The sequence below is a fragment of the Oryctolagus cuniculus genome, chromosome 1, assembly GCF_964237555.1.
Source record: "Oryctolagus cuniculus chromosome 1, mOryCun1.1, whole genome shotgun sequence".
NCBI lineage: Eukaryota > Metazoa > Chordata > Mammalia > Lagomorpha > Leporidae > Oryctolagus > Oryctolagus cuniculus.
Window position 1 is genome coordinate 12,485,217 of NC_091432.1, and position 19,286 is coordinate 12,504,502.

The window sequence follows — 19,286 nt, forward strand, 5'->3', positions numbered from 1 at the left end:
TAGTATGGTCTCCTTTTGACACATATGTGTCCTATTCCACCCACCCACTCCCAAACACACAGGGATACATCCCTTGATGTTACATCATAGCTATGACCTCTAATACTCACCACTGTGTCTCTCCAATAAAGCAAATCATGTCATTGACCCTGAGCGCCTTCCATTTACAACCTCTCAGTCCTCAACACTGGTCCCTGCCACTTCATGATCACACATTCAATAGAGAAGGGTGGTGCCATAGGCAGATATTGGAAATAAGGATGGAATTCTGGTAGTGTAGTGCTTCCATCTGTGTGCCTGTATCTTCAGTGTGTTTCTATAAGACTTTGAGCAAGTTGTATTTAATACTTAGATTTAAAAATACATATTCCCCAGTTAAGTTTTTCCAAACATTGAGCATTCATTTATTGAAGGAATTGCAGCTAAAACAAGTTGTCTTCAGTCTAACCTTCAGTCTCAATTCACAAAGAACTGAGGAGCCCTAATGGTTTGGAGAAGGAAAACAAAAAGTAATTCATGAGTTGAAGTAAAAATGTTCTTATAGCCAGGGTTATAGATATTCCATATTGTCAATAAGCCCTCTAATAAGTATGTTGTTAGAAGTGGAAGGGGGTGAAGTAGAAAACAGAAAAAGTTGTATAGAGAATTCAATCCTTGTTCCATTTGCAGGATGGGTATCACTTGGCACATTGATCTGGCTTTCTATTGGCCTTTTTTGCAATCTGCCTTGCTCCCAGGTCTCATGCAGTACAGAAGCTCAAGAAGGGCAGATTTTCAAACAAGCCGCATTTTATTCTGGGACTTAATCCCTCTAAACAGTTTTATAAAGAGTACAGACCATAGTACAGTAACCATATAGTTATTAATTTTGTCAACTGGCCCATAATATGGACTCAAAGAAACTCCTAAAGGCCTACAATTTTTATAAAAGCTTTCAAATGTCTATTTGCTTCAAGGTTAAAGCTATCAAATTCTGACATCAAGTAGAATCTATGCCCACCTCCATTACCAAAAAGTATATATTCTATTTGTATGAGCCAGATGGATGTACCTAACTTCAAGTCAGTTTGAGAATTTATCACCATACAGAAAAAAAAGGGATAACAAGGAGCAGGGGGTAGAAGGCTAGAAATTAGAAATGGTCTAGTCTGTCTTACAGAGGGAACTTAGATTTCACTTTAAACATATTAGAAGGAAGTCAAATAGGGATTAATCAGATCTACACTGCAGTGTAAGTCATTCAGTTGGCCTCCACATTGGACAATGAGTATTCCCCTTCATAAAAGTTTCCTGTATCAGCCTTCTGTAAGTCAAGATTTCTTCAAAGAGGAGTCATAGTCACCCAGATATTCAAAACTTTAAAAAATTGCCTTTATTGCAAGTTTAAAAGTTTCAGAAAGCTCCTTTGCCTTCCACCCAAATTCATAATGGTATACAGCAGCACAAATTCATTTTAAAAGAACATTAAAAAGATGGTATCCTCAGACATTAGTCCAACTTCTAAGTTGTACAATCCATAGATAGTCAGAGTTCCAGTATTAATAAGAGTGCCTTAACCACCAGAATTTATAGCTTAGTTCCTCCACTTAAGACCAAGGAAAAGTTACAACCCCTCCAAGGGAAACACTGTTCCTGTAAGGAAGAAATGAAACTGTCAGATAAGAGTACTATTGGGAACTAATTACATTTTAAAATCCCTTAGATATTTCACCGTGGCTCAATGAAGAAGAAACTTAAAAATGAAAAAGGCATAATTTTAAGTGTCATAATCTATTACAATATTGTAATAACTCAGGTATAATTTATCCATTACTTATGTATAGCTCTTGTTAATAGGAGTTTGTAGATTTTATGTAATAACATCTAGAGTTTTAAATGGTTATTAGATTCCTAAAAATGAAAATAAGGTCTGGCCATGTTGTGATGCTAAGTCCAAGGGCCATAGAGCATCTGATCAATCCTTAAGGTCCCTCACATCCAAGAGGGTTTCTGCTTAGTCATATGTCCTTACAGAACAAAGCACAGGTATTCAGAATTCCCACACAGCTCAGTCACTATCCTCATGGATGTTCTTTGGAATTTCTAGTCTTATTCCCTACTCATGTTAGTCATCAAAAATGCATTTTGTGATTATGTTAGGAATGATAACCTAAGTAGTTACTGAGGCTTCTTCTAAAATCCACATATTAATCAGACTAGGAAATGCCATGACAAAATATGCCCCTAATCACCATTAATGAATGGTCACAATGGTCCTAAACTGAAGTCATATGGATACATGGTACACCACATATGGTGTCACCTTGAACCCTTGCCTTTTTATAAATGTATTAGTAATCATTCACAATACAAAGTCAAAATACTTACACAAATGATGGCCCTGGATGAGTCCCAAAATTTTCTACTTGACATGTTGAATTTTTCTTTTCCACTGGCCCTCGAGATGTTTCTCCAGATGCACTACCATTACTTTCTACTTCTTTTGATGTAAAGGTAAAAGAAAGCTTTCTGGAAAAGGAAAAGATAGGAGTCTGAGGTTAGTGTCTGATTACTGTTATTTTTAATGACTAGAAATATGAGGACAGAAACTAAGTGAGATAACTCTTTGGGTTGTAAAAAATAAAATGGCAATCAAATGGTTTGATATACAAGGCAAACTTCTATTTTTATATCTGCAAATTTGCAAAGTGTCTAAGATTTTGAGAAGTAGAGTCAGACAGTGAAAGGGAGAGAAAGGTCCTCCATCTGCTGGCTCATTCCCCAATTGGCCGCAACAGCCAGAGCTGAGCTGATCTGGAGCCAGGAGCCAGGAGCTTCTTCCTGGTCTCTCATGTGGGTGCAGGGGCCCAAGCACTCCGGCCATCCTCTACTGCTTTTCCAGGTCATAGCAGAGAGCCAGATGGGAAGGGGAACAGCTGGGATATGAACTGGTGCCCATATGGGATGCCAGCGCCGCAGGCAGAGGGTTAATCTACTGCGCTGGTCCCAAGTTTCTAACAGAACATTACCTCCATTACTTTCCAATACCAGAATTAGTGATTGTGATCCAGAAATAAAGCCAAAGTAGTATCAACTGGCAGAAACTTACAAATTTGTAATCTACAAATACCTCACTCCATAGTTCACAGAAGATGATTAGAGTTTTGTGTTCCTAGTGGGTTAGAGCGATATGAAAGTGCTTCCTTTTTTATGAAAGAAAGTGTTTTAAAGGAGCCTTAAACACAGAAGAGTAGCTACACTGGAGAATGACATCTCACTGCCAAGTGGTTGTCTGCTTATGCAATAGACTGGTAGATCTTCTGCACACACCCCTTTGATACACAGATAGGGAAGAGAAAGGAGGGCACCAGCAATGTGGTGCCATGAGCTAAACTGCTGCTTACAATACCAGCGTTCTGTATCGAAACATAGATTCAAGTCCCAGTTGCTCTGCTTCCAATCCAGCTTCCTGCTAATGCACTTGGGAAAAGCAGCAGAGGCTAACACAAATATCTGGGTCCTTGCCAATCATATGGGAGACCAGGATGGAGTTCCTGGCTACTGACTTTGGCCTGGACCAGACCCAGCCATTGCAGCCATTTGGAGAGTGAACCAACAGATGTCTCTTCCTGCTGTCCCCCTTTCCCCTGCCTTTCAAATATTTTTTTAAGTAGTACAAAAAGGAACACAGCCTGGCATTTGGTAGATATCTTCCTACATGTCTGTAGGAAATAGCTCAAAACAATATATATAACTTAAGAAATAGCTCAGAACAATATATGCCACCTGTAAGTTACTTATCGCATGGATAAGGATCTCCCATAAAACAAGAGGCACAAAGACCAACAACCTATTTAGGGGACTAAGAGATGCCCTCCAATGCGGTATTTGAGTGAAGCCAGGAGAACTATCAAACTGCCTCTTCAAAACATATCCAGTGGGCATCTGTGCCTTGCAGCATCCCCCTAGTGTTCACAATTTGAGCTACATTTAGAGTTTGCCGTATACACTTTTAACCAGTGTCACTAGAAACAGACTGCAACTGTACCAGTTTTGAGATAGTCCTTCCTTCCCCCATTTCACCCTTTGCCTCTCCTCTGACATGCCATGGTATAAGGAAACAGGAGAAGGCTTCTAGCTCATTTTGAGGCCTCATTGTCTCCACTGTTGTACTCGGAACTGATAGTAAGAAAAGCATTAGAGATAAATTTCAAAGTTTATATTAAAATAATTTATTATTGGAAAATGCCAAAGATACTGTGAGGGGAAGGGAAGGGAAGGTTTTATGTAACAAAGCTGAGCTCACCTGCTGTTAAACAGGTGCAGCTTCTTCATTGAACTCAAGATTGTTCAAATAGACTGTATTTAAAGTTCCAACCACCATGGAATCAGACCATGTGAACAAACCCATTAGGGACAAGCCAGATTACCTAAACTCTGCATCTATTGGCTCTTTTTTTTTTTTCTCATTGTTGAAAAGTGTCTCAAACAGGAGAGGATGTTGGTTACTAGCAAGTCCTTATTTTTATAACTTAAGATAAATCAATAGAGATTGTTTCACACTTAGTTTGAAAGTCTTAGAAACCTTGATTTTGAACCTCTTGGGTCATCCTCCTCTCAACTACAGAGATGGTAAGGTCACAAAATAATTTAATTGTTCCTATAAGCACCTTGGAGATGAGACAGGTTGGTGATGGAGAGTGCAGATAAGGAATGCCCAAAAGAAAGTTTACTAGAAATACATATAAATATTACTAGAATATTTGTATTAATATATAATAGATATAATATATAATACATTATGTTTATATAATTTATATATGTATGTTTATATATTAAATATATTTATATTGTATTATAAATTTATACAATATTTATATTGTATGTAAGTATTTACTAGAAAAATATATAAATATATAAATAAATATATCCTTCTGATATAGTCTCTTTGACTCAATCCTTCAAACCTAACATACCAACTAAATTTTCCCTGAGGGATAGTACAAAATGTTATGTGCATAGGCTGGAGGAGACAAAAACCCTGAACCATTTGTTTTCCAATAAATATTTTATAAGCTGCATTAATAGTAATACAGTGAAATTTATAGTAAAACTTTTTCACCTAAACAAGTTCATTTAAGAAAAATTCAAGGATTAGTTTTGAAGCACAGCACCCCACATTGGGGTGCTGGATTGAGTCCTGGCTGCTCTGCTTTAGATCCAGCTTCCAGATAGTGCACTTGAGAAAGCAGGAGATGGCCCTAGTGTTTTAGCCCCTGTTATCCACATGGACCTCTCAAGGAAAGTTCTAGGTTTCTGGCCCAACCTCAGCTATTATGGCCACTTGGGGAGCGAACCAGTGGATGGAACATCTGTTTGTCCCTCTACATTGCTCTTTTAAATAAATATATCTTTAAAAATTAGAGATGACTAATTTGTATGAGTGTGCATATATTATTTGATGAGTGCTATATCTACTCATATGACTGAGTGAAACATTAAGTCAGTCTCACCATCTTTTCAAACAGCAACTCTCAAACATTTGGTAGCCAAGGAAATATTAAATAACTTTAATCTCTGGATAGTTACTTACCTTTGGATAGAACATGATATTGGGACGTGACCTCTGACATTTAGAAATACTGGTTCATATGAAACTGAACTCTCAATAAGAATACCCCATAGACGTTCCTGAAGGGCAAAAAAGTACCCAGTTAATTCTGATAGTTACAAAACATTTTAAAAGTAAAATTTAGAGTATGAATTTATCATTTTCTGTTAAGGAGGGATCAGTGTTGTTCCTTGGCAAGTTAAGCTGCAGCCTATGATGCAGGCATCCCATGTAAGTGCTGGTTTGAGACCCAGCTGTTCTGTTTTCACTCCAGCTTCCTGCTAAAGTGCCTGCGAAAGCTGAAGAGGATGACCCAAGTGCTTGGGCCCCTGCCACCCACATGGAAGACCTGGATGGAGTTCAAGTCTCCCATCTCTGGCCCAACTCAAAGTGTAGTGTTTCTCTTTTCAGTTATAAAAAGTTAAAGTTCCCCCAAAGCTCAAGGCTGTTCTATTACCCACATCTACTCCTCCCTCTCCCTGTGTGTAATTCTGCCTATCAAATAAACAAGTCTTTTTTAAAAGAGAGGGAGGAAGGGAGAGGAGGATGAGGACAGCAGAGCTGACAAGATGTCCATGTTTAGAAAAGATCCAGGTACCACAATAGCCCCTGACTTAGTGCTCAGGACATTGTATCTGATTGGCAGTTGGGTCTGCACAGACAACTCTTAGCCACCACATTTGTGTAAGATTTAAGGTCTGATTTTGCCAGACCTGTTTGATAAACTCTGCAGCTTACTCTGGGTATTAAGTACTCTGTTTCAGAGCAGGTTCCACCTTCCCCAATTTTAATATGGAAATATAAATCAAGATTCATTAAACTTCTAAATCTGACTACAAAATATTTTAAGTCTTTGTAGACCTGTCTTGAAAATACTTAATTCTGCCACTACATCATAAGAACTGTCACATCATACCTAAATGAATGTGCTTATCTTCCAACAAAATTTGAGATACAAGCGGTTGGTGAATTTGACCAGGAACTGCTGATAGCAAATAAGCCATTATTTGCAAATGAGAGATTTCTTCTACTGGGAAACTATCCAAAAACTTAAGGCAGAGCATACTCAGTATTACATGAGGTGTAAAGTCAACTGACAAGTATAGTGCAATGTTAGTAAGTAGATTTACTTTAAAATAGAACAAGTTACTTATTTAAATAATTGTTCTTACATATTTCCTGATGCCACAAGAAGTAAGCGTATAGATGAACTCGAAGTAACTAGGCAATATTCTGCTTACGGGACAGCCAGTTCCAAGATACAGCTCATAAGGTTGTGGTTGCAGTTCATCCACAAAAGGTGCCCTCCTAATTTTGACCTGGAGCCAGAATTCACTACAGGCTACAAACACTGACCAGGAAAAAAATAAAATAAAAACGTGAAATAGCATGTCTGTCTTCAACCAACAGCTTAGAAAATGTTCAACCCCATAGTTGACCTGAACAACACACTCTAGAGTGAAAACAGACTATTTCTATGTTTTCTACTGTGAGATCTTAGATGAGTCATTCAACCTTTTCATGGTTAAGTCTCCTCATCCAAATTGGGTGAGATAGTAAGGGCTACATCCTGGGAATCATGAAGTATGAAGTCAAGAGTCTGTAATGTATGTAGTATCTAAGAAATATTGATATTACCAATAAGAAAAATAGCCTCTTATCTGACAAGATTTTTATATATTAAACTTATTCTCCCATATGTACATACAAATCAAGAATAAGCCAGTGAGTGCCCATCATTTTTTGAAAAATTATACCCCTGGGGCCAGCGCCATGGCTCACTTGGTTAATCCTCTGCCTGCAGAGCTGGCATCCCATGTGGGTGCCGGGTTCTAGTCCCGACTGCCACTCTTCCAGTCCAGCTCTCTGCTGTGGCCCGGGAAGGCAGTGGAGGATGGCCCAAGTGCTTGGGCGCCTGCACCCATGTCAGAGACCAGGAAGAAGTACCTGGCTCCTGGCTTCAGATCGGTGTAGCTCTGGCCATAGTGGCCATTTGGGGGGTGAACCAGTGAAAGAAGACCTTACTCTGTCTCTCTCCCTCACTGTCAAATAAATTATACCCCTTTTCTGAGTACAGACCAGAGGTCTTCAAAAATTCATGGAAAAAGACTATGAAAGACTGCGCATGAATTTAAAAAAATTTTTGTATTGAAATATTTATCTTTTAATGCACTATTCCATGAACTTTTTGAAGTATTCTCAGTAGATGTATATATGGTACCTACTTGTCTTTAATAAATATATATGTTTACAAAGTACTAAATAAAAAAAGTACAACTTTTGAATTGTTGCGGCTTTTCCCCCCCATATCCTCCCTCCCACCCGCAACCATCCCATCTCCTACTCCCTCTCCCATCCTATTCATCATGTACGTATTCACTTTTGCAATTTGCCATGGCCCTATATTGATTTGATTACTGGCTTATACAAAGCATCCTCAGAAAGTTAATGGAAAATTCATATTATGAAAAAATGACAGACTTCAAAAATGTTTGCATTCAAATAAGGTTACCTTTTAATTCAATTTTTCTATGAACTTTTGGAAGCGTATTCAGACTATCTTCTGATATCTGGTAAGAGAAGTTACCTATATTTGCATTCTACTTTAATTCTGTGAGATGGTTTAGTATTACTAGGGCTATGTGACAGTTTAACAATAAAATAGATACCAGGCTTAGCTATAATTCCCTATTAAGATTTGGAAGCAACCATGTTTCTAGTGAGAGAAGGAAGCAACCATGAAGTATATTAATGGTCCAAAAAGAATACTTTTATGACCCTGGGACTGTTGTAAAGATTAAGTATGGGCTTGGTCACAAAGAATATCTTAATATAATCAAATATTGTCAAGTTTAGGCTAAATTTGTCATTACCCAATAATGTTTGATATAAAGTAACAATACTTCAGATCAAATGCAATTTTTAAAATATCACTTAAAAATCAAATAGAACCCATTAAAACCTCTACTCAAATGAATTCACCTGACTTCTTCCTTTATTCACATAGAATATATCAAGGAAACTTTTCTTGCCCCCATTCCTATAAAATATTTATGATTCCTTTACATTTTATTCTGTCTTATCCCCACGCAAGATTTGAAATATCCTTTCTTACTTCTATTGTCATGCTTCTAAACACCTAGGTTTCACTACAACTTTGTGCTACTTTGAATTTGAAACAGAACACATGATCTGAATCAGTAGTTCTCAGTTTGACCCCGAACCAATATGGTCAGCATCACCTAGTAATTTTTTAGGAATTCAAATTCCTAAGCAGTAACCATATTGTGTTATTGCTTAGTACAGTGAGGTTAGGGTCCAGAAATCTATGTTGTAACAAACCCTCCAAGGGAGACATGCGAAAATTTTTACAACCATTTCTTCAGGGGATTTTTATCTTATATTATAAGCCTTTATCACATTATATTCACAAGAATCTATGTAGGTTGGAATATCATGTTTATCTATACATCAATCTTTCCTCTTTTTGCCACTATCTTGGTTCTCTGCTGTTAATGAAGTGACTGTTGAATTTTCCTATATAGAAATTACCAACATTCCAGACAAATTAACTTTTGGTGGAGTCCTTTTGATGTAAAGCTCATTAAAGCAGGTCTGCAAGAAAAAAAGAGGGAGTCAATGTAGAGGCTTAGCAAATTAAGCCAAGGCCTCTGATGGCAGCATCCCATAGAGGGCCCAATTTGATTCCCAGCTGCTCCACTTCCAATACAGCTCCCTGCTAATTCACCTGAGAAAGCAGTGGAAGATGGCCCAAGTCTTGGGCCCCTGCACCCATGTGGAACAACTTGGAGGAAGCTCCTGTCTCCCGGCTTTGGCTTGGCCCCCACCTGGGTCACTGGGGCAGAATGGGTAGTAAACAAGTGGATGGAGATTCTCCACCCATCCCCACCCACATAACTTTTTCAAATTAAAAAAGAAAGATAAATCAAAGAGTACAAGCAACTTTAAAGGGAATAAAAATGAGGCAATAAATTGAAGAGGAATTGAGATAAAGAGTGCCATGGGGTTGGGTGTTGCATGAAGGGTTAAGCTGCCACTTGTGATACCCACATCCCATACTGCAGTGCCGATTCAAGTCCTGCCATCTCCATTTCTGATCCAGTCTCCTGTTAATGCCCAAGAGGCAGCGTATTATGGCACAAGTACTTGGGTTTCTATCACCTACACAGGGGATCTGTATGGAGTTCCTGGCTTTGGCCTAACCTAGTCCCTGTTACTAGCAAGTGAGATGTGAACTAGTGGATGGTAAGGTCTCGGTCACTGTGGTAGTCAAAAATATAAGTAAATGTTTTTAAAAAGAGAAAAAGATGTGTCAGGAGGTGCCTGTACAATACTACAGACTTGGGGATGACACGACCCATCAGGAAGAGGAAATGCTAAGCTTTCCTTGGAACACAAGATGGCTAGAAATTTGGGAGATTCAAATTATACACATTGGTTACAAGGAAATAAGATGAAGCTTCCACAATCCTTAGAAGTTATTCAATTTTCACATATAAAATAGCCTTGTGAATATTTTTAAATTTTTCTAAACATAATAGATGCAGATCTGGAACCACTTGGAAATTACGCATCAGCTGCTTTGATTCACTGATTCAAAAATCACTTTCACCAGTTAATATTAGCTTGCTAGTCTACATGAAGTCTCTAAAGAAATCATTTAAAATTGAAAGCAGTTGATCACTCTGCCCAACCTACATACCATACGGACAAAGTCACTAGAACCTAAATCTCTTTCCCTAGATACCTGGCCAGTTATCCTGATTCATCCATTCATCACAACTATTTCAGCCTTTAAAGGGTGACAAGCATGTCCAAGACAAAAGGATAGGAGGTGTCTTCGAAGAGCTCGTAGAAATGCATATTATAAAATAAGATGCCGATTTCATGCTTTCGCATCAAAATAAACTTAGCTGTTAATTCCATTTGCCCTCAGCTGTTCTAAGTGCCCTAGTAAAGACCTCAAAACACTTGCAAAAAGGAAAACAGCAGCATCTTGAGGTCATCTTAGGATGGGGTTGAGAGGAAACATGATGAAGATGCACAGAAATATCTCATGACTGAAAACCGAGAGCCATTAGATATCAGCAGATAATGACCGGATAATAAGCACCACAGTCAAAAATACACAAACACCCCAATGGCTTGCATCACCACCCTCCAGAATTCCCTCGAGGTCTTACAGTCTTCTTCGTCACCATGAGCAGACACAAGAAGCAGGAGGAGCCCTCCCAGCACATTAAAGATCTTCATGGCTTCCAGATCTTGAGCCAAAGTGTCACAGGAAGCAGGAAATCAAGGGAAGTGGGCCTCTGCTGTTTTAAACCTCTTGCCTCTTCAGCTGTGGGTGATGAGTTAATCTGAAAAGCTCTGGAAGCCCTCAACACTTTGTTGCCTTTTCCTCCTCCCAGCAGAAGTCATTTTATAATCATCATTCAGATAATCAGAGAGAGAAAATGTGGAAAACGTGGTTCTACACTGTATCCAACTCTCACCCATGGTATCTTCCTCAAGTGTGTGGTATGACTGAAATTGTGTCTTACAAAATACTTGACATGTTTCTGTTGGAGTGTTAAAAGTAGAGTTACCTTAACCACTCTGGGGTTTTGTGGAAAAAAAAATGTATTCCCTTTATTCTCTGCCTCAAGCTTTGCAGTCAATGATTCTGACACAATGAGCCCATTAATCTGCTCTAACAAGCTCCTGGAGATTCTGATTCAGGTAAACAAATTTGCAAAATTGCCCTCTAAGCTTTGAAAAGCTCTGCTTTCTGTTTTATTTTGCTTTCCCAGGAGTCTTTTATTACAAATGTGTACATCTACAGTTTGCTAAAGAAAAGTTCACAAGAGAATTTTTGTCGCATAAAACCTAGGAATGCAAAATCCTGACAGAGAGAGGGATTAAGGATGAAAATAATTTCTCCTGATCATATTTTGGCAGAAAACAACTATTACAGAAGCTACATCTCAAACACACGGCTTTATAAAATTATCTCCACAAATTACATGTAGACTACATAGATTGTCACAGCTTCTAAGTGCAGGATACCTCATGGATATTATCATGCTTATCTATAAAAACCTCCAAGATTATGTGTTGATGTAGCAAGGAAAGAGTAAAAAGGCATATCTGTGATTGTCAGAAACCTCAAGTGAAAGTTCTTCCCACTAAATATAATACAGCTGGGGTACCTCCTCCAGGACACAGGAATGAGACCTAACCAAGCATAAGTCTCTATCTTTATTAGGGACCTAGAGAAAAATTTCTTTTCCTCATCACTATTTTGGTTTTTTTTGTTTGTTTGTTTTATTAATTGTACATATTTATGGGGTACAGTGTAATAATTTGATAAATGCATTCAATTTGCAAAGATTGATTCAGGTTAGCACTCCATCTTCTTAAAGAATTTTTTAAATGTTTTTGACATGGAATTGTAAGTATTATGGGATATAGTGTAATATTTGAATAAGTGTGTAAAGTACAATGCTTACTAACAAAATCAGGATAATTACCTTCCCCTACCTTGTCATTGCTTTCATGCTTGGAGCCTTCAAGCTTTGATCATTTATTTGTTCATAAAATATGTCACAGCTTTCCGTGAACTTTAGTCACCCCACTGTGCCGAGGAGCACTAGAACTTATCAACACCCCTTTGTGCCTCTGACCCCTGACCCTTCTGATCTCTATTATCAGTATTCTAAGTTCAGCACAACTTTTTATAGCTTCCACATATGAACACTATTTATCTTTTATTCCCAGAAACCCTTTATTTAAGGAATACAAACTTCATGCATTTCATAAATACAACTTTAGGAACATAGTGATTCTCCCCACCTAACCTGCCTCCCACCCATCTTCCTCCTCCTCCCTCTCCTATTCTCATTCTTATTTTTTTACTAAGATCTATTTTAAATTAACTTTATACACATATAATTAATTTTATACTAAGTAAAGAGTTCAACAAATAGTATGAAAAAAACTTTCTCAACAGTTGAGACAAAGGCTGTTCAATGTTGCATCTCAAAGTGTCAATTTCATTTCTATAGATTATTGATCTCTTAAAGATATATATTATTTATTTGAAAGGGAGATAGAGAGAAAGATCTTCTATCTACTGATTCATGCCCCAGATGCCTGCAATAGCCAGGGCTGGGTCAGGCCGAAGCCAGGAACTGGGAAATCCACGCAGGCCTCCCACGTGGGTGGCAGGAACCCAAGCACTCTTGCCATCATCTGCTGCCTTCCCACGTGCATTAGCAGGAAGGCAGACAGGAAGCAGAGGAGCTGGGACTCAAACCAGATTTCTGATGTGGGATGCAAGAATCTCAAGCAGCAGCTTAACCTACTGCGTGCAGCACCTGCCCCCAAGATCCTGTATCTTTTGTACTCAGCACCACTACTGTGTCAGGCTAATGTATAAGTTGTCTTTGTTTCATGGTTAGTGGTTTCCATGTTTCCTATAATAACTTCCTTACATCAAAATGATAAAGAAATAATCCTCTATTCTCTTCTGAAAGCTATACAAATTTGCTCTCCGTATTGAGTTTCTTAATCCACTTGAAATTAATGATCTTTTATGAATAGGGAAAGGTATTTAACCATATGCATGTACTGAAAACTATCCAAACAACCCAGACCCATTTTTTAAAGATGGCTATCCCAGTCTATCTCTTTGTGGTCAGTACAAGAGTACTTCAAAACGTTGTCAGTAAATACATAGAATGGAAAAAAAAAAAAAAACTATGCATAGATTTCAGGGTTGTTTTGCACCAGGATAAGCTTCTAGATGTATTTTTCTGTGAACATTTTGAGGGCCTTCATTTATGTGTATATCTATTTCCAAATTCTATGTTTTGATCATGGGTTTATGTATATAGTCTTATGCCATATTCTCATACTATCTTTATTTAAGATTTATTTATTTGAGAGTTCAGACAAAGAGGGAGAGACAGAGAGAAACAGAGGCCTTCCATCTGTTGATTCACTCCCCAGATGGTTGCAACAGCCAGAGCTGGGCTGATCTAAAGCCAGGAGTTTCCTCCAGGTCTCCCACATGTGTGCAGAGGCCCAAGTACCTGTGCCATCATCCACTGCTTTCCCAGGCCGTTGGCAGGAAGCTGGATCAGAAGTGGAGCAGCCAGGACTCGAACCAGTGCCCATGTGGGATGCCAGTGCTATAGGCAGGCAGAGGCTTAACCTACTATATCATAGCACTGGCCCCTCTTATACTATCTTGATTACTGTAGCCCTACTCTCTCTGTTTAAGAGTGTTTGACCATATTTGACCAGTTATCACTCCATATAAATCTTAGTATCAGCTCACCAAATTTCAATTTTTAACAAAGTTGTGACTATGGAGGAATTAGAATCAATCTAAAACCCCGTGAGTATTAGAACACATGAACATATTATCTCTCCATTCATTTAAAACATACTTAATGCCTAAGAGTAGCTTTAGAATTTTCTATTTGAAGTTCTTATCCATATTTTTTTAAAGATTTGTTTATTTGTTTGAAATTCAGAGTTACAGAGAGAGAGAAGGAGAGGCCAAGAGAGAGGTCTTCTATCCGCTGGTTCACTCCCTAATTGGCCAATATGGCCAGAGGTGCGCCAATCCGAAGCCAGGAGCCAGGAGCCTCTTCCAGGCCTCCTATGTGGGTGCAGGGGCCCAAGGACTTGGACATCTTCTACTGCTTTCCCAGATCATAGCAGAGAACTGGATCAGAAGTGGAGCAGCCAAGTCTCAAACCGGCACCCATATGGAATGCCAGCACCACAGGCAACAGCTTTACCCACTATGCCGTAGCACCAGCCCCCATATTTTCTTAGTTTACTTCAAAGTATTAAATGTTCTTATTCTGTTATTATTTTTGCTGGTATACTAAACTCCTGTTTCTTTGTAAACTGATTGTTAATTCTAATAGTTTATCTTTAGATTCTTTTATATTTTCTTTTTTTTTTTTTTTTTTTTTTTTTGGACACGCAGAGGGGACAGTGAGAGAGAGACAGAGAGAAAGGTCTTCCTTTTGCCGTTGGTTCACTCTCCAATGGCCGCCACGGCCGGCGCACTGTGGCCAGCGCACTGCGCTGATCCGATGGCAGGAGCCAGGTGCTTCTCCTGGTCTCCCATGGGGTGCAGGGCCCAAGCACTTGGGCCTTCTTCCACTGCCTTCCCTGGCCACAGCAGAGAGCTGGCCTGGAAGAGGGGCAACCAGGACAGAATCTGGCACCCCGACCGGGACTAGAACCCAGTGTGCCGGCGCCGCAAGGCGGAGGATTAGCCTAGTGAGCCGCAGCGCCGGCCAACGGATCAGTGCGGTGTGCCTGCTGCAGCGGCCATTGGAGGATGAACCAATGGTAAAAGGAAGAACTCTCTCTCTCTCTCTCTCTCCCTCTCTCTCTCTCTCTCACTATCCACTCTGCCTGTAAAAAAAAAATAATAATATTAGTCAATGAAAATGATCTGTATTTCCCCTCCTTGTTGCTCTTATCAAGTATTTTAAATGTTTATTTATTTTATTAAAAGATAAATATCTCCCTTGCTCTTACCAAGTTTTGTTATAAGATTATCTTAGAGCCGGCGCCGCGGCTCACTAGGCTAATCCTCCGCCTAGCGGCGCCGGCACACCGGGTTCTAGTCCCGGTCGGGGCGCCGGATTCTGTCCCGGTTGCCCCTCTTCCAGGCCAGCTCTCTGCTCTGGCCAGGGAGTGCAGTGGAGGATGGCCCAGGTGCTTGGGCCCTGCACCCCATGGGAGACCAGGAAAAGCACCTGGCTCCTGGCTCCAGCCATCGGATCAGCGCGGTGCGCTGGCCGCAGCGCGCCAGCCGCGGCGGCCATTGGAGAGTGAACCAACGGCAAAGGAAGACCTTTCTCTCTGTCTCTCTCTCTCACTGTCCACTCTGCCTGTCAAAAAAAAAAAAAAAAAAAAAGATTATCTTAGAAAGATCAGAAGCGAGGCAGCCGGGACTCGAACTGGCGCCCATATGGGATGCCAGCACTGCAGGTGGAGGCTTAACATTCTATGCCACAGCACAGCCAGAGCCATTAGATGGCAAGAAGAAAAAAATGACAGAGTGAAGATGCAACTGACTTAATGGGAGAAAATATTTGCAAACTGTGGTATGATAAAGGACTAATATCCAGACTATATAAGGAGCTCAAGAAACTCAACAACAAAACAAACAATCCATTTAAGAAATGGGCAAAGGACCTGAACAGGCATTTTTCAAAGGATGAAATACAAATGGCCAACATATATGAAAAAATGCTCAGAATCACTAGCCATCAGGGAAATGTGAATAAAAATCACAATAAGGTTTTATCTCACCCCAGTTAGAATGGCTAGCATCCAAAAATCAAAAAATAGCAAATGCTGATAAGGATATTGGAAAAAAGGGTACCCTAATATGCTATTGGTGGGTATGCAAACTGGTATAACCATTATGGAAGACAATATGGAGATTCCTCAGAAAACTAAAAATAGATCTACCATTTGACACAGCTTATCCCACTTCTGGGAATATATCCAAAGGAAATGAAAGAAGCTTATGAAAGAGTTACCTGCACTCCCATGTTTATAGCAGCTTAATTGACAGTAGCTAAGATATGGATGGAATCAACCTAGATGTATATCAGCTGATGACTAGATAAAGAAAATGTGATATATAGATGTCTGTGTATGATAGAATATTACTCAGCCATAGAAAAATGAAGTCTTGACATTTGCAAAAAAATGGATGCAATTGGAGCTTACTCTGTTAAGTGTAATAAACCCAACACAAAAAACAAATATAATATGTTTTCTCTTATTTGTGGTGGTTATTATAAAGAGAGAGTATAAAAATTGGTGCCAGTGTTACGGTTCCATGGGTTAAGCCAATGCCTGTGATGCTAGTATCCAATGAGACCTGGTTCAAATCCTGGCTGCTCCACTTCTAATCGAGCTACCTGCTAATGCATCCAGGAGAACAGCAGAAGATGGCCCAAGGGCTTGGACCTCTGCCACCCATGTGGGAGATGCAGATGGAGTTCGAGGCTCCTGCCTTCAGCCTAGCCGAGCCTCTGCATTGTGACCATTAGGGGGTTGAACCAGTGAACAGAAGATCTCTGTCTCTCTCTAACTGCCTTTCAAATAAATCTTTAAATAAATAAAAATTTAAAAACTGTGTGGATGTCATATCATTTGGCAGACAGCTATAAGTAGTGCTTCATTAAAGCATAACATGTAAAGTATAATATATTCTTTCACATGTTAAAAAAAGAAATGGAGGGGGGAATAGTGAGGGCTCTTAAAGTACTAGGAACGCTTCATTTTTAATTACAGTATTGGCTATGACGTGGCAAAAATAACCAAAAAATTAGTTTATGTGTACAATTATATGCATTTCTTGGTATGAATATTGTATTTCAATAAAATGTGTATTAAAAAGAGTATCCTAGATTTACAAAATTAGTTGACAATTGTTTCCTCTTTTTTCTATTTTCTTGAAGCGCTTTAGGTTAGAATTGTTTTCTTTCTGGAATTTGATATGGAAGGTTTTTGATAATTTCTGTAGTAGCTGTAGGACTAGTTTTGTTTTTTGCAAAATAATCACAGAGTTAACTTCGGTGAGTAACAAATTTCAAACATTTGTCAATATTGTCAATATCATCTAATTTCAGATATATTGGCATGAAATTGTTCTTTATGCCCTTTTATTACCTATTTTATCTGCTACTCTCTCTTTATATTTATGTTCAAAGAATCACCATCCACTTGGTTAAGCTTTGTAATTGGTTTTCAACATTAATAACCTATGTTCCTAATTAGTCTACACAATTGCCTGTATTTTTGTGGTCTCAGAATAGACCTGGCCATGGAAAGCCAAGACACTCTGGGAAAAAATAAAAAAAAAAAAAAAAGGACCTAAATGAAAGACCTCCGTGAGTGAGATCCCAGTGGAAAGAACAAGTCACCAAAGAAGGAGGGACCTTTCTCTGAAGGGAGGAGAGAACTTCCACTCTGACTACAACCTTGTCTAAATATGATCAGAGTCGGTGAACTCAAAAGGCTTCCACAGCCTTGGCAACTCATGACAAGAGCCTAGGGTGATTACTGATGCCATAAACAAGAGTGTCAGTTTGTTAAGTCAACAACAGGAGTCACTGTGCACTTACTCCTCATGTAGGATCTCTGTCCTTAATGTGCTGTACATTGAGATTTAATGCTATAACTAGTACTCAAACAGTATTTTTCACTTTGTGTTTCTATGTGGGTGCAAACTGTTAAAATCTTAATATATACTAAACTGATCTTCTGTATATAAAGAGAATTGAAAATGAATTTTGATGTGAATGGAAGGGGAGAGAGAGCAGGAGATGGGAGGGTTGCGGGTGGGAGGGAAGTTATGGGGGGCGGGGGGAAGCCATTGTAATCCATAAGCTGTACTTTGGAAATTTATATTCATTAAATAGAAGTTTAAAAAAAAAATAGACCTGGCCCCAGATCTTTTGCATCTTGGAAACTGAGGCAAGGGCGCCTCCCTCTGACTGAGTCAGGGAAGGTTAGAGATTTGAAGGAAGACTCACTTATTCAGGGCACTAATCTCTGATTCAACAGCTTTACCAGGAACAAAGAATATGTTGTGGTATGAGCCCCTTGCTACTTTTATCAATTGATCCATAATATGTAGATTACCAGTGAATAGTTTAAAGAGATCTCCTAAAAGCTAGAAATTTTACAAATTTTTTAAATGCTGCCAGTTAATGTACTGCTATAAAAGTAAAGACATTTGGACAAGAAAGATTCTCTTTGATTTGAAAAAATTCTAATTTATGCAAAAACTGGAATTTTATTTCCCCCCTAAATTATTATATTTTTATATGGAATAAAAATAAATGATCCTGGGCCGGCGCCGTGGCTCACTTGGTTAATCCTCCACTTGCAGCGCTGGCATCCCATATAGGCGCCAGGTTCTAATCCCGGTTGCTTCTCTTCCAGTCCAGCTCTCTGCTGTGGCCTGGGAGGGCAGTGGAGGATGGCCCAAGTGCTTGGGCCCTGCACCCCATGGGAGACCAGGAGAAACACCTGGCTCCTGGCTTCGGATCAGCACAGCACTGGCCGTGACAGCCATTTGGGGAGTGAACCAACAGAATGAAGACCTTTCCCTCTGTCTCTGTCTAACTCCACCTGTCAAATTTAAAAAAAAAAAATGATGATCCTAATTCTTCATATTTACTTGAGATTACTATCCCTAAGAAAAGGAAATTGATGCAGAGGAAAACAAAAGATAGAAGTTGGGTATTTGGCATAGCAGTTATGGTACTCTTTGGAATGCCTACATCCTGTGTTGGAATGCCTGGGTTTAAGTCCCAGACTGCTTCCAATTTCACCTTCCTTCTAGTGTGCCGTGGAAGGCAGGTGATCAAGCACTTGGGTCCTTGCCACCCATTGGGGAAACCAGGATTGAATTTTGGGCTACTGACTTCAACATGGTCCAACCTTGGCTATTGTAAACATTTGGGGAATAAACCAGAAGATGGAAGTGCTCCTACTTCTCTACTTGCCTTTCAAATAAATTTTTAAAATGGGTTTTTAAAAACAAAAAGAGAATGTAATAGTCTTTTTTAATCAGATATAATGAAAATTCTGATTTTACATGTCATGAAAAAATAGTGAAATGGAGATTACTTGG

The 19,286-nt window shown here is 39.2% G+C and overlaps 1 long non-coding RNA gene and 1 other non-coding gene across 2 annotated transcripts; both read right to left on the minus strand.

Moving 5' to 3' along the window:
* Positions 1-1,349: 1,349 nt before the first annotated feature.
* Positions 1,350-2,753, minus strand: LOC138846301 (uncharacterized). The gene is made up of 2 exons (XR_011383762.1): positions 2,368-2,753; positions 1,350-1,632 (listed from the first exon to the last, which is right to left on the minus strand). It is a non-coding gene; the product is annotated as an uncharacterized lncRNA (long non-coding RNA).
* A 2,819-nt stretch (positions 2,754-5,572) lies between these two features.
* Positions 5,573-10,908, minus strand: LOC100356950 (uncharacterized). The gene is made up of 3 exons (XR_011383776.1): positions 10,795-10,908; positions 6,763-6,941; positions 5,573-5,670 (listed from the first exon to the last, which is right to left on the minus strand). It is a non-coding gene; the product is annotated as an uncharacterized protein (transcript).
* Between the last annotated feature and the right edge of the window lie 8,378 nt (positions 10,909-19,286).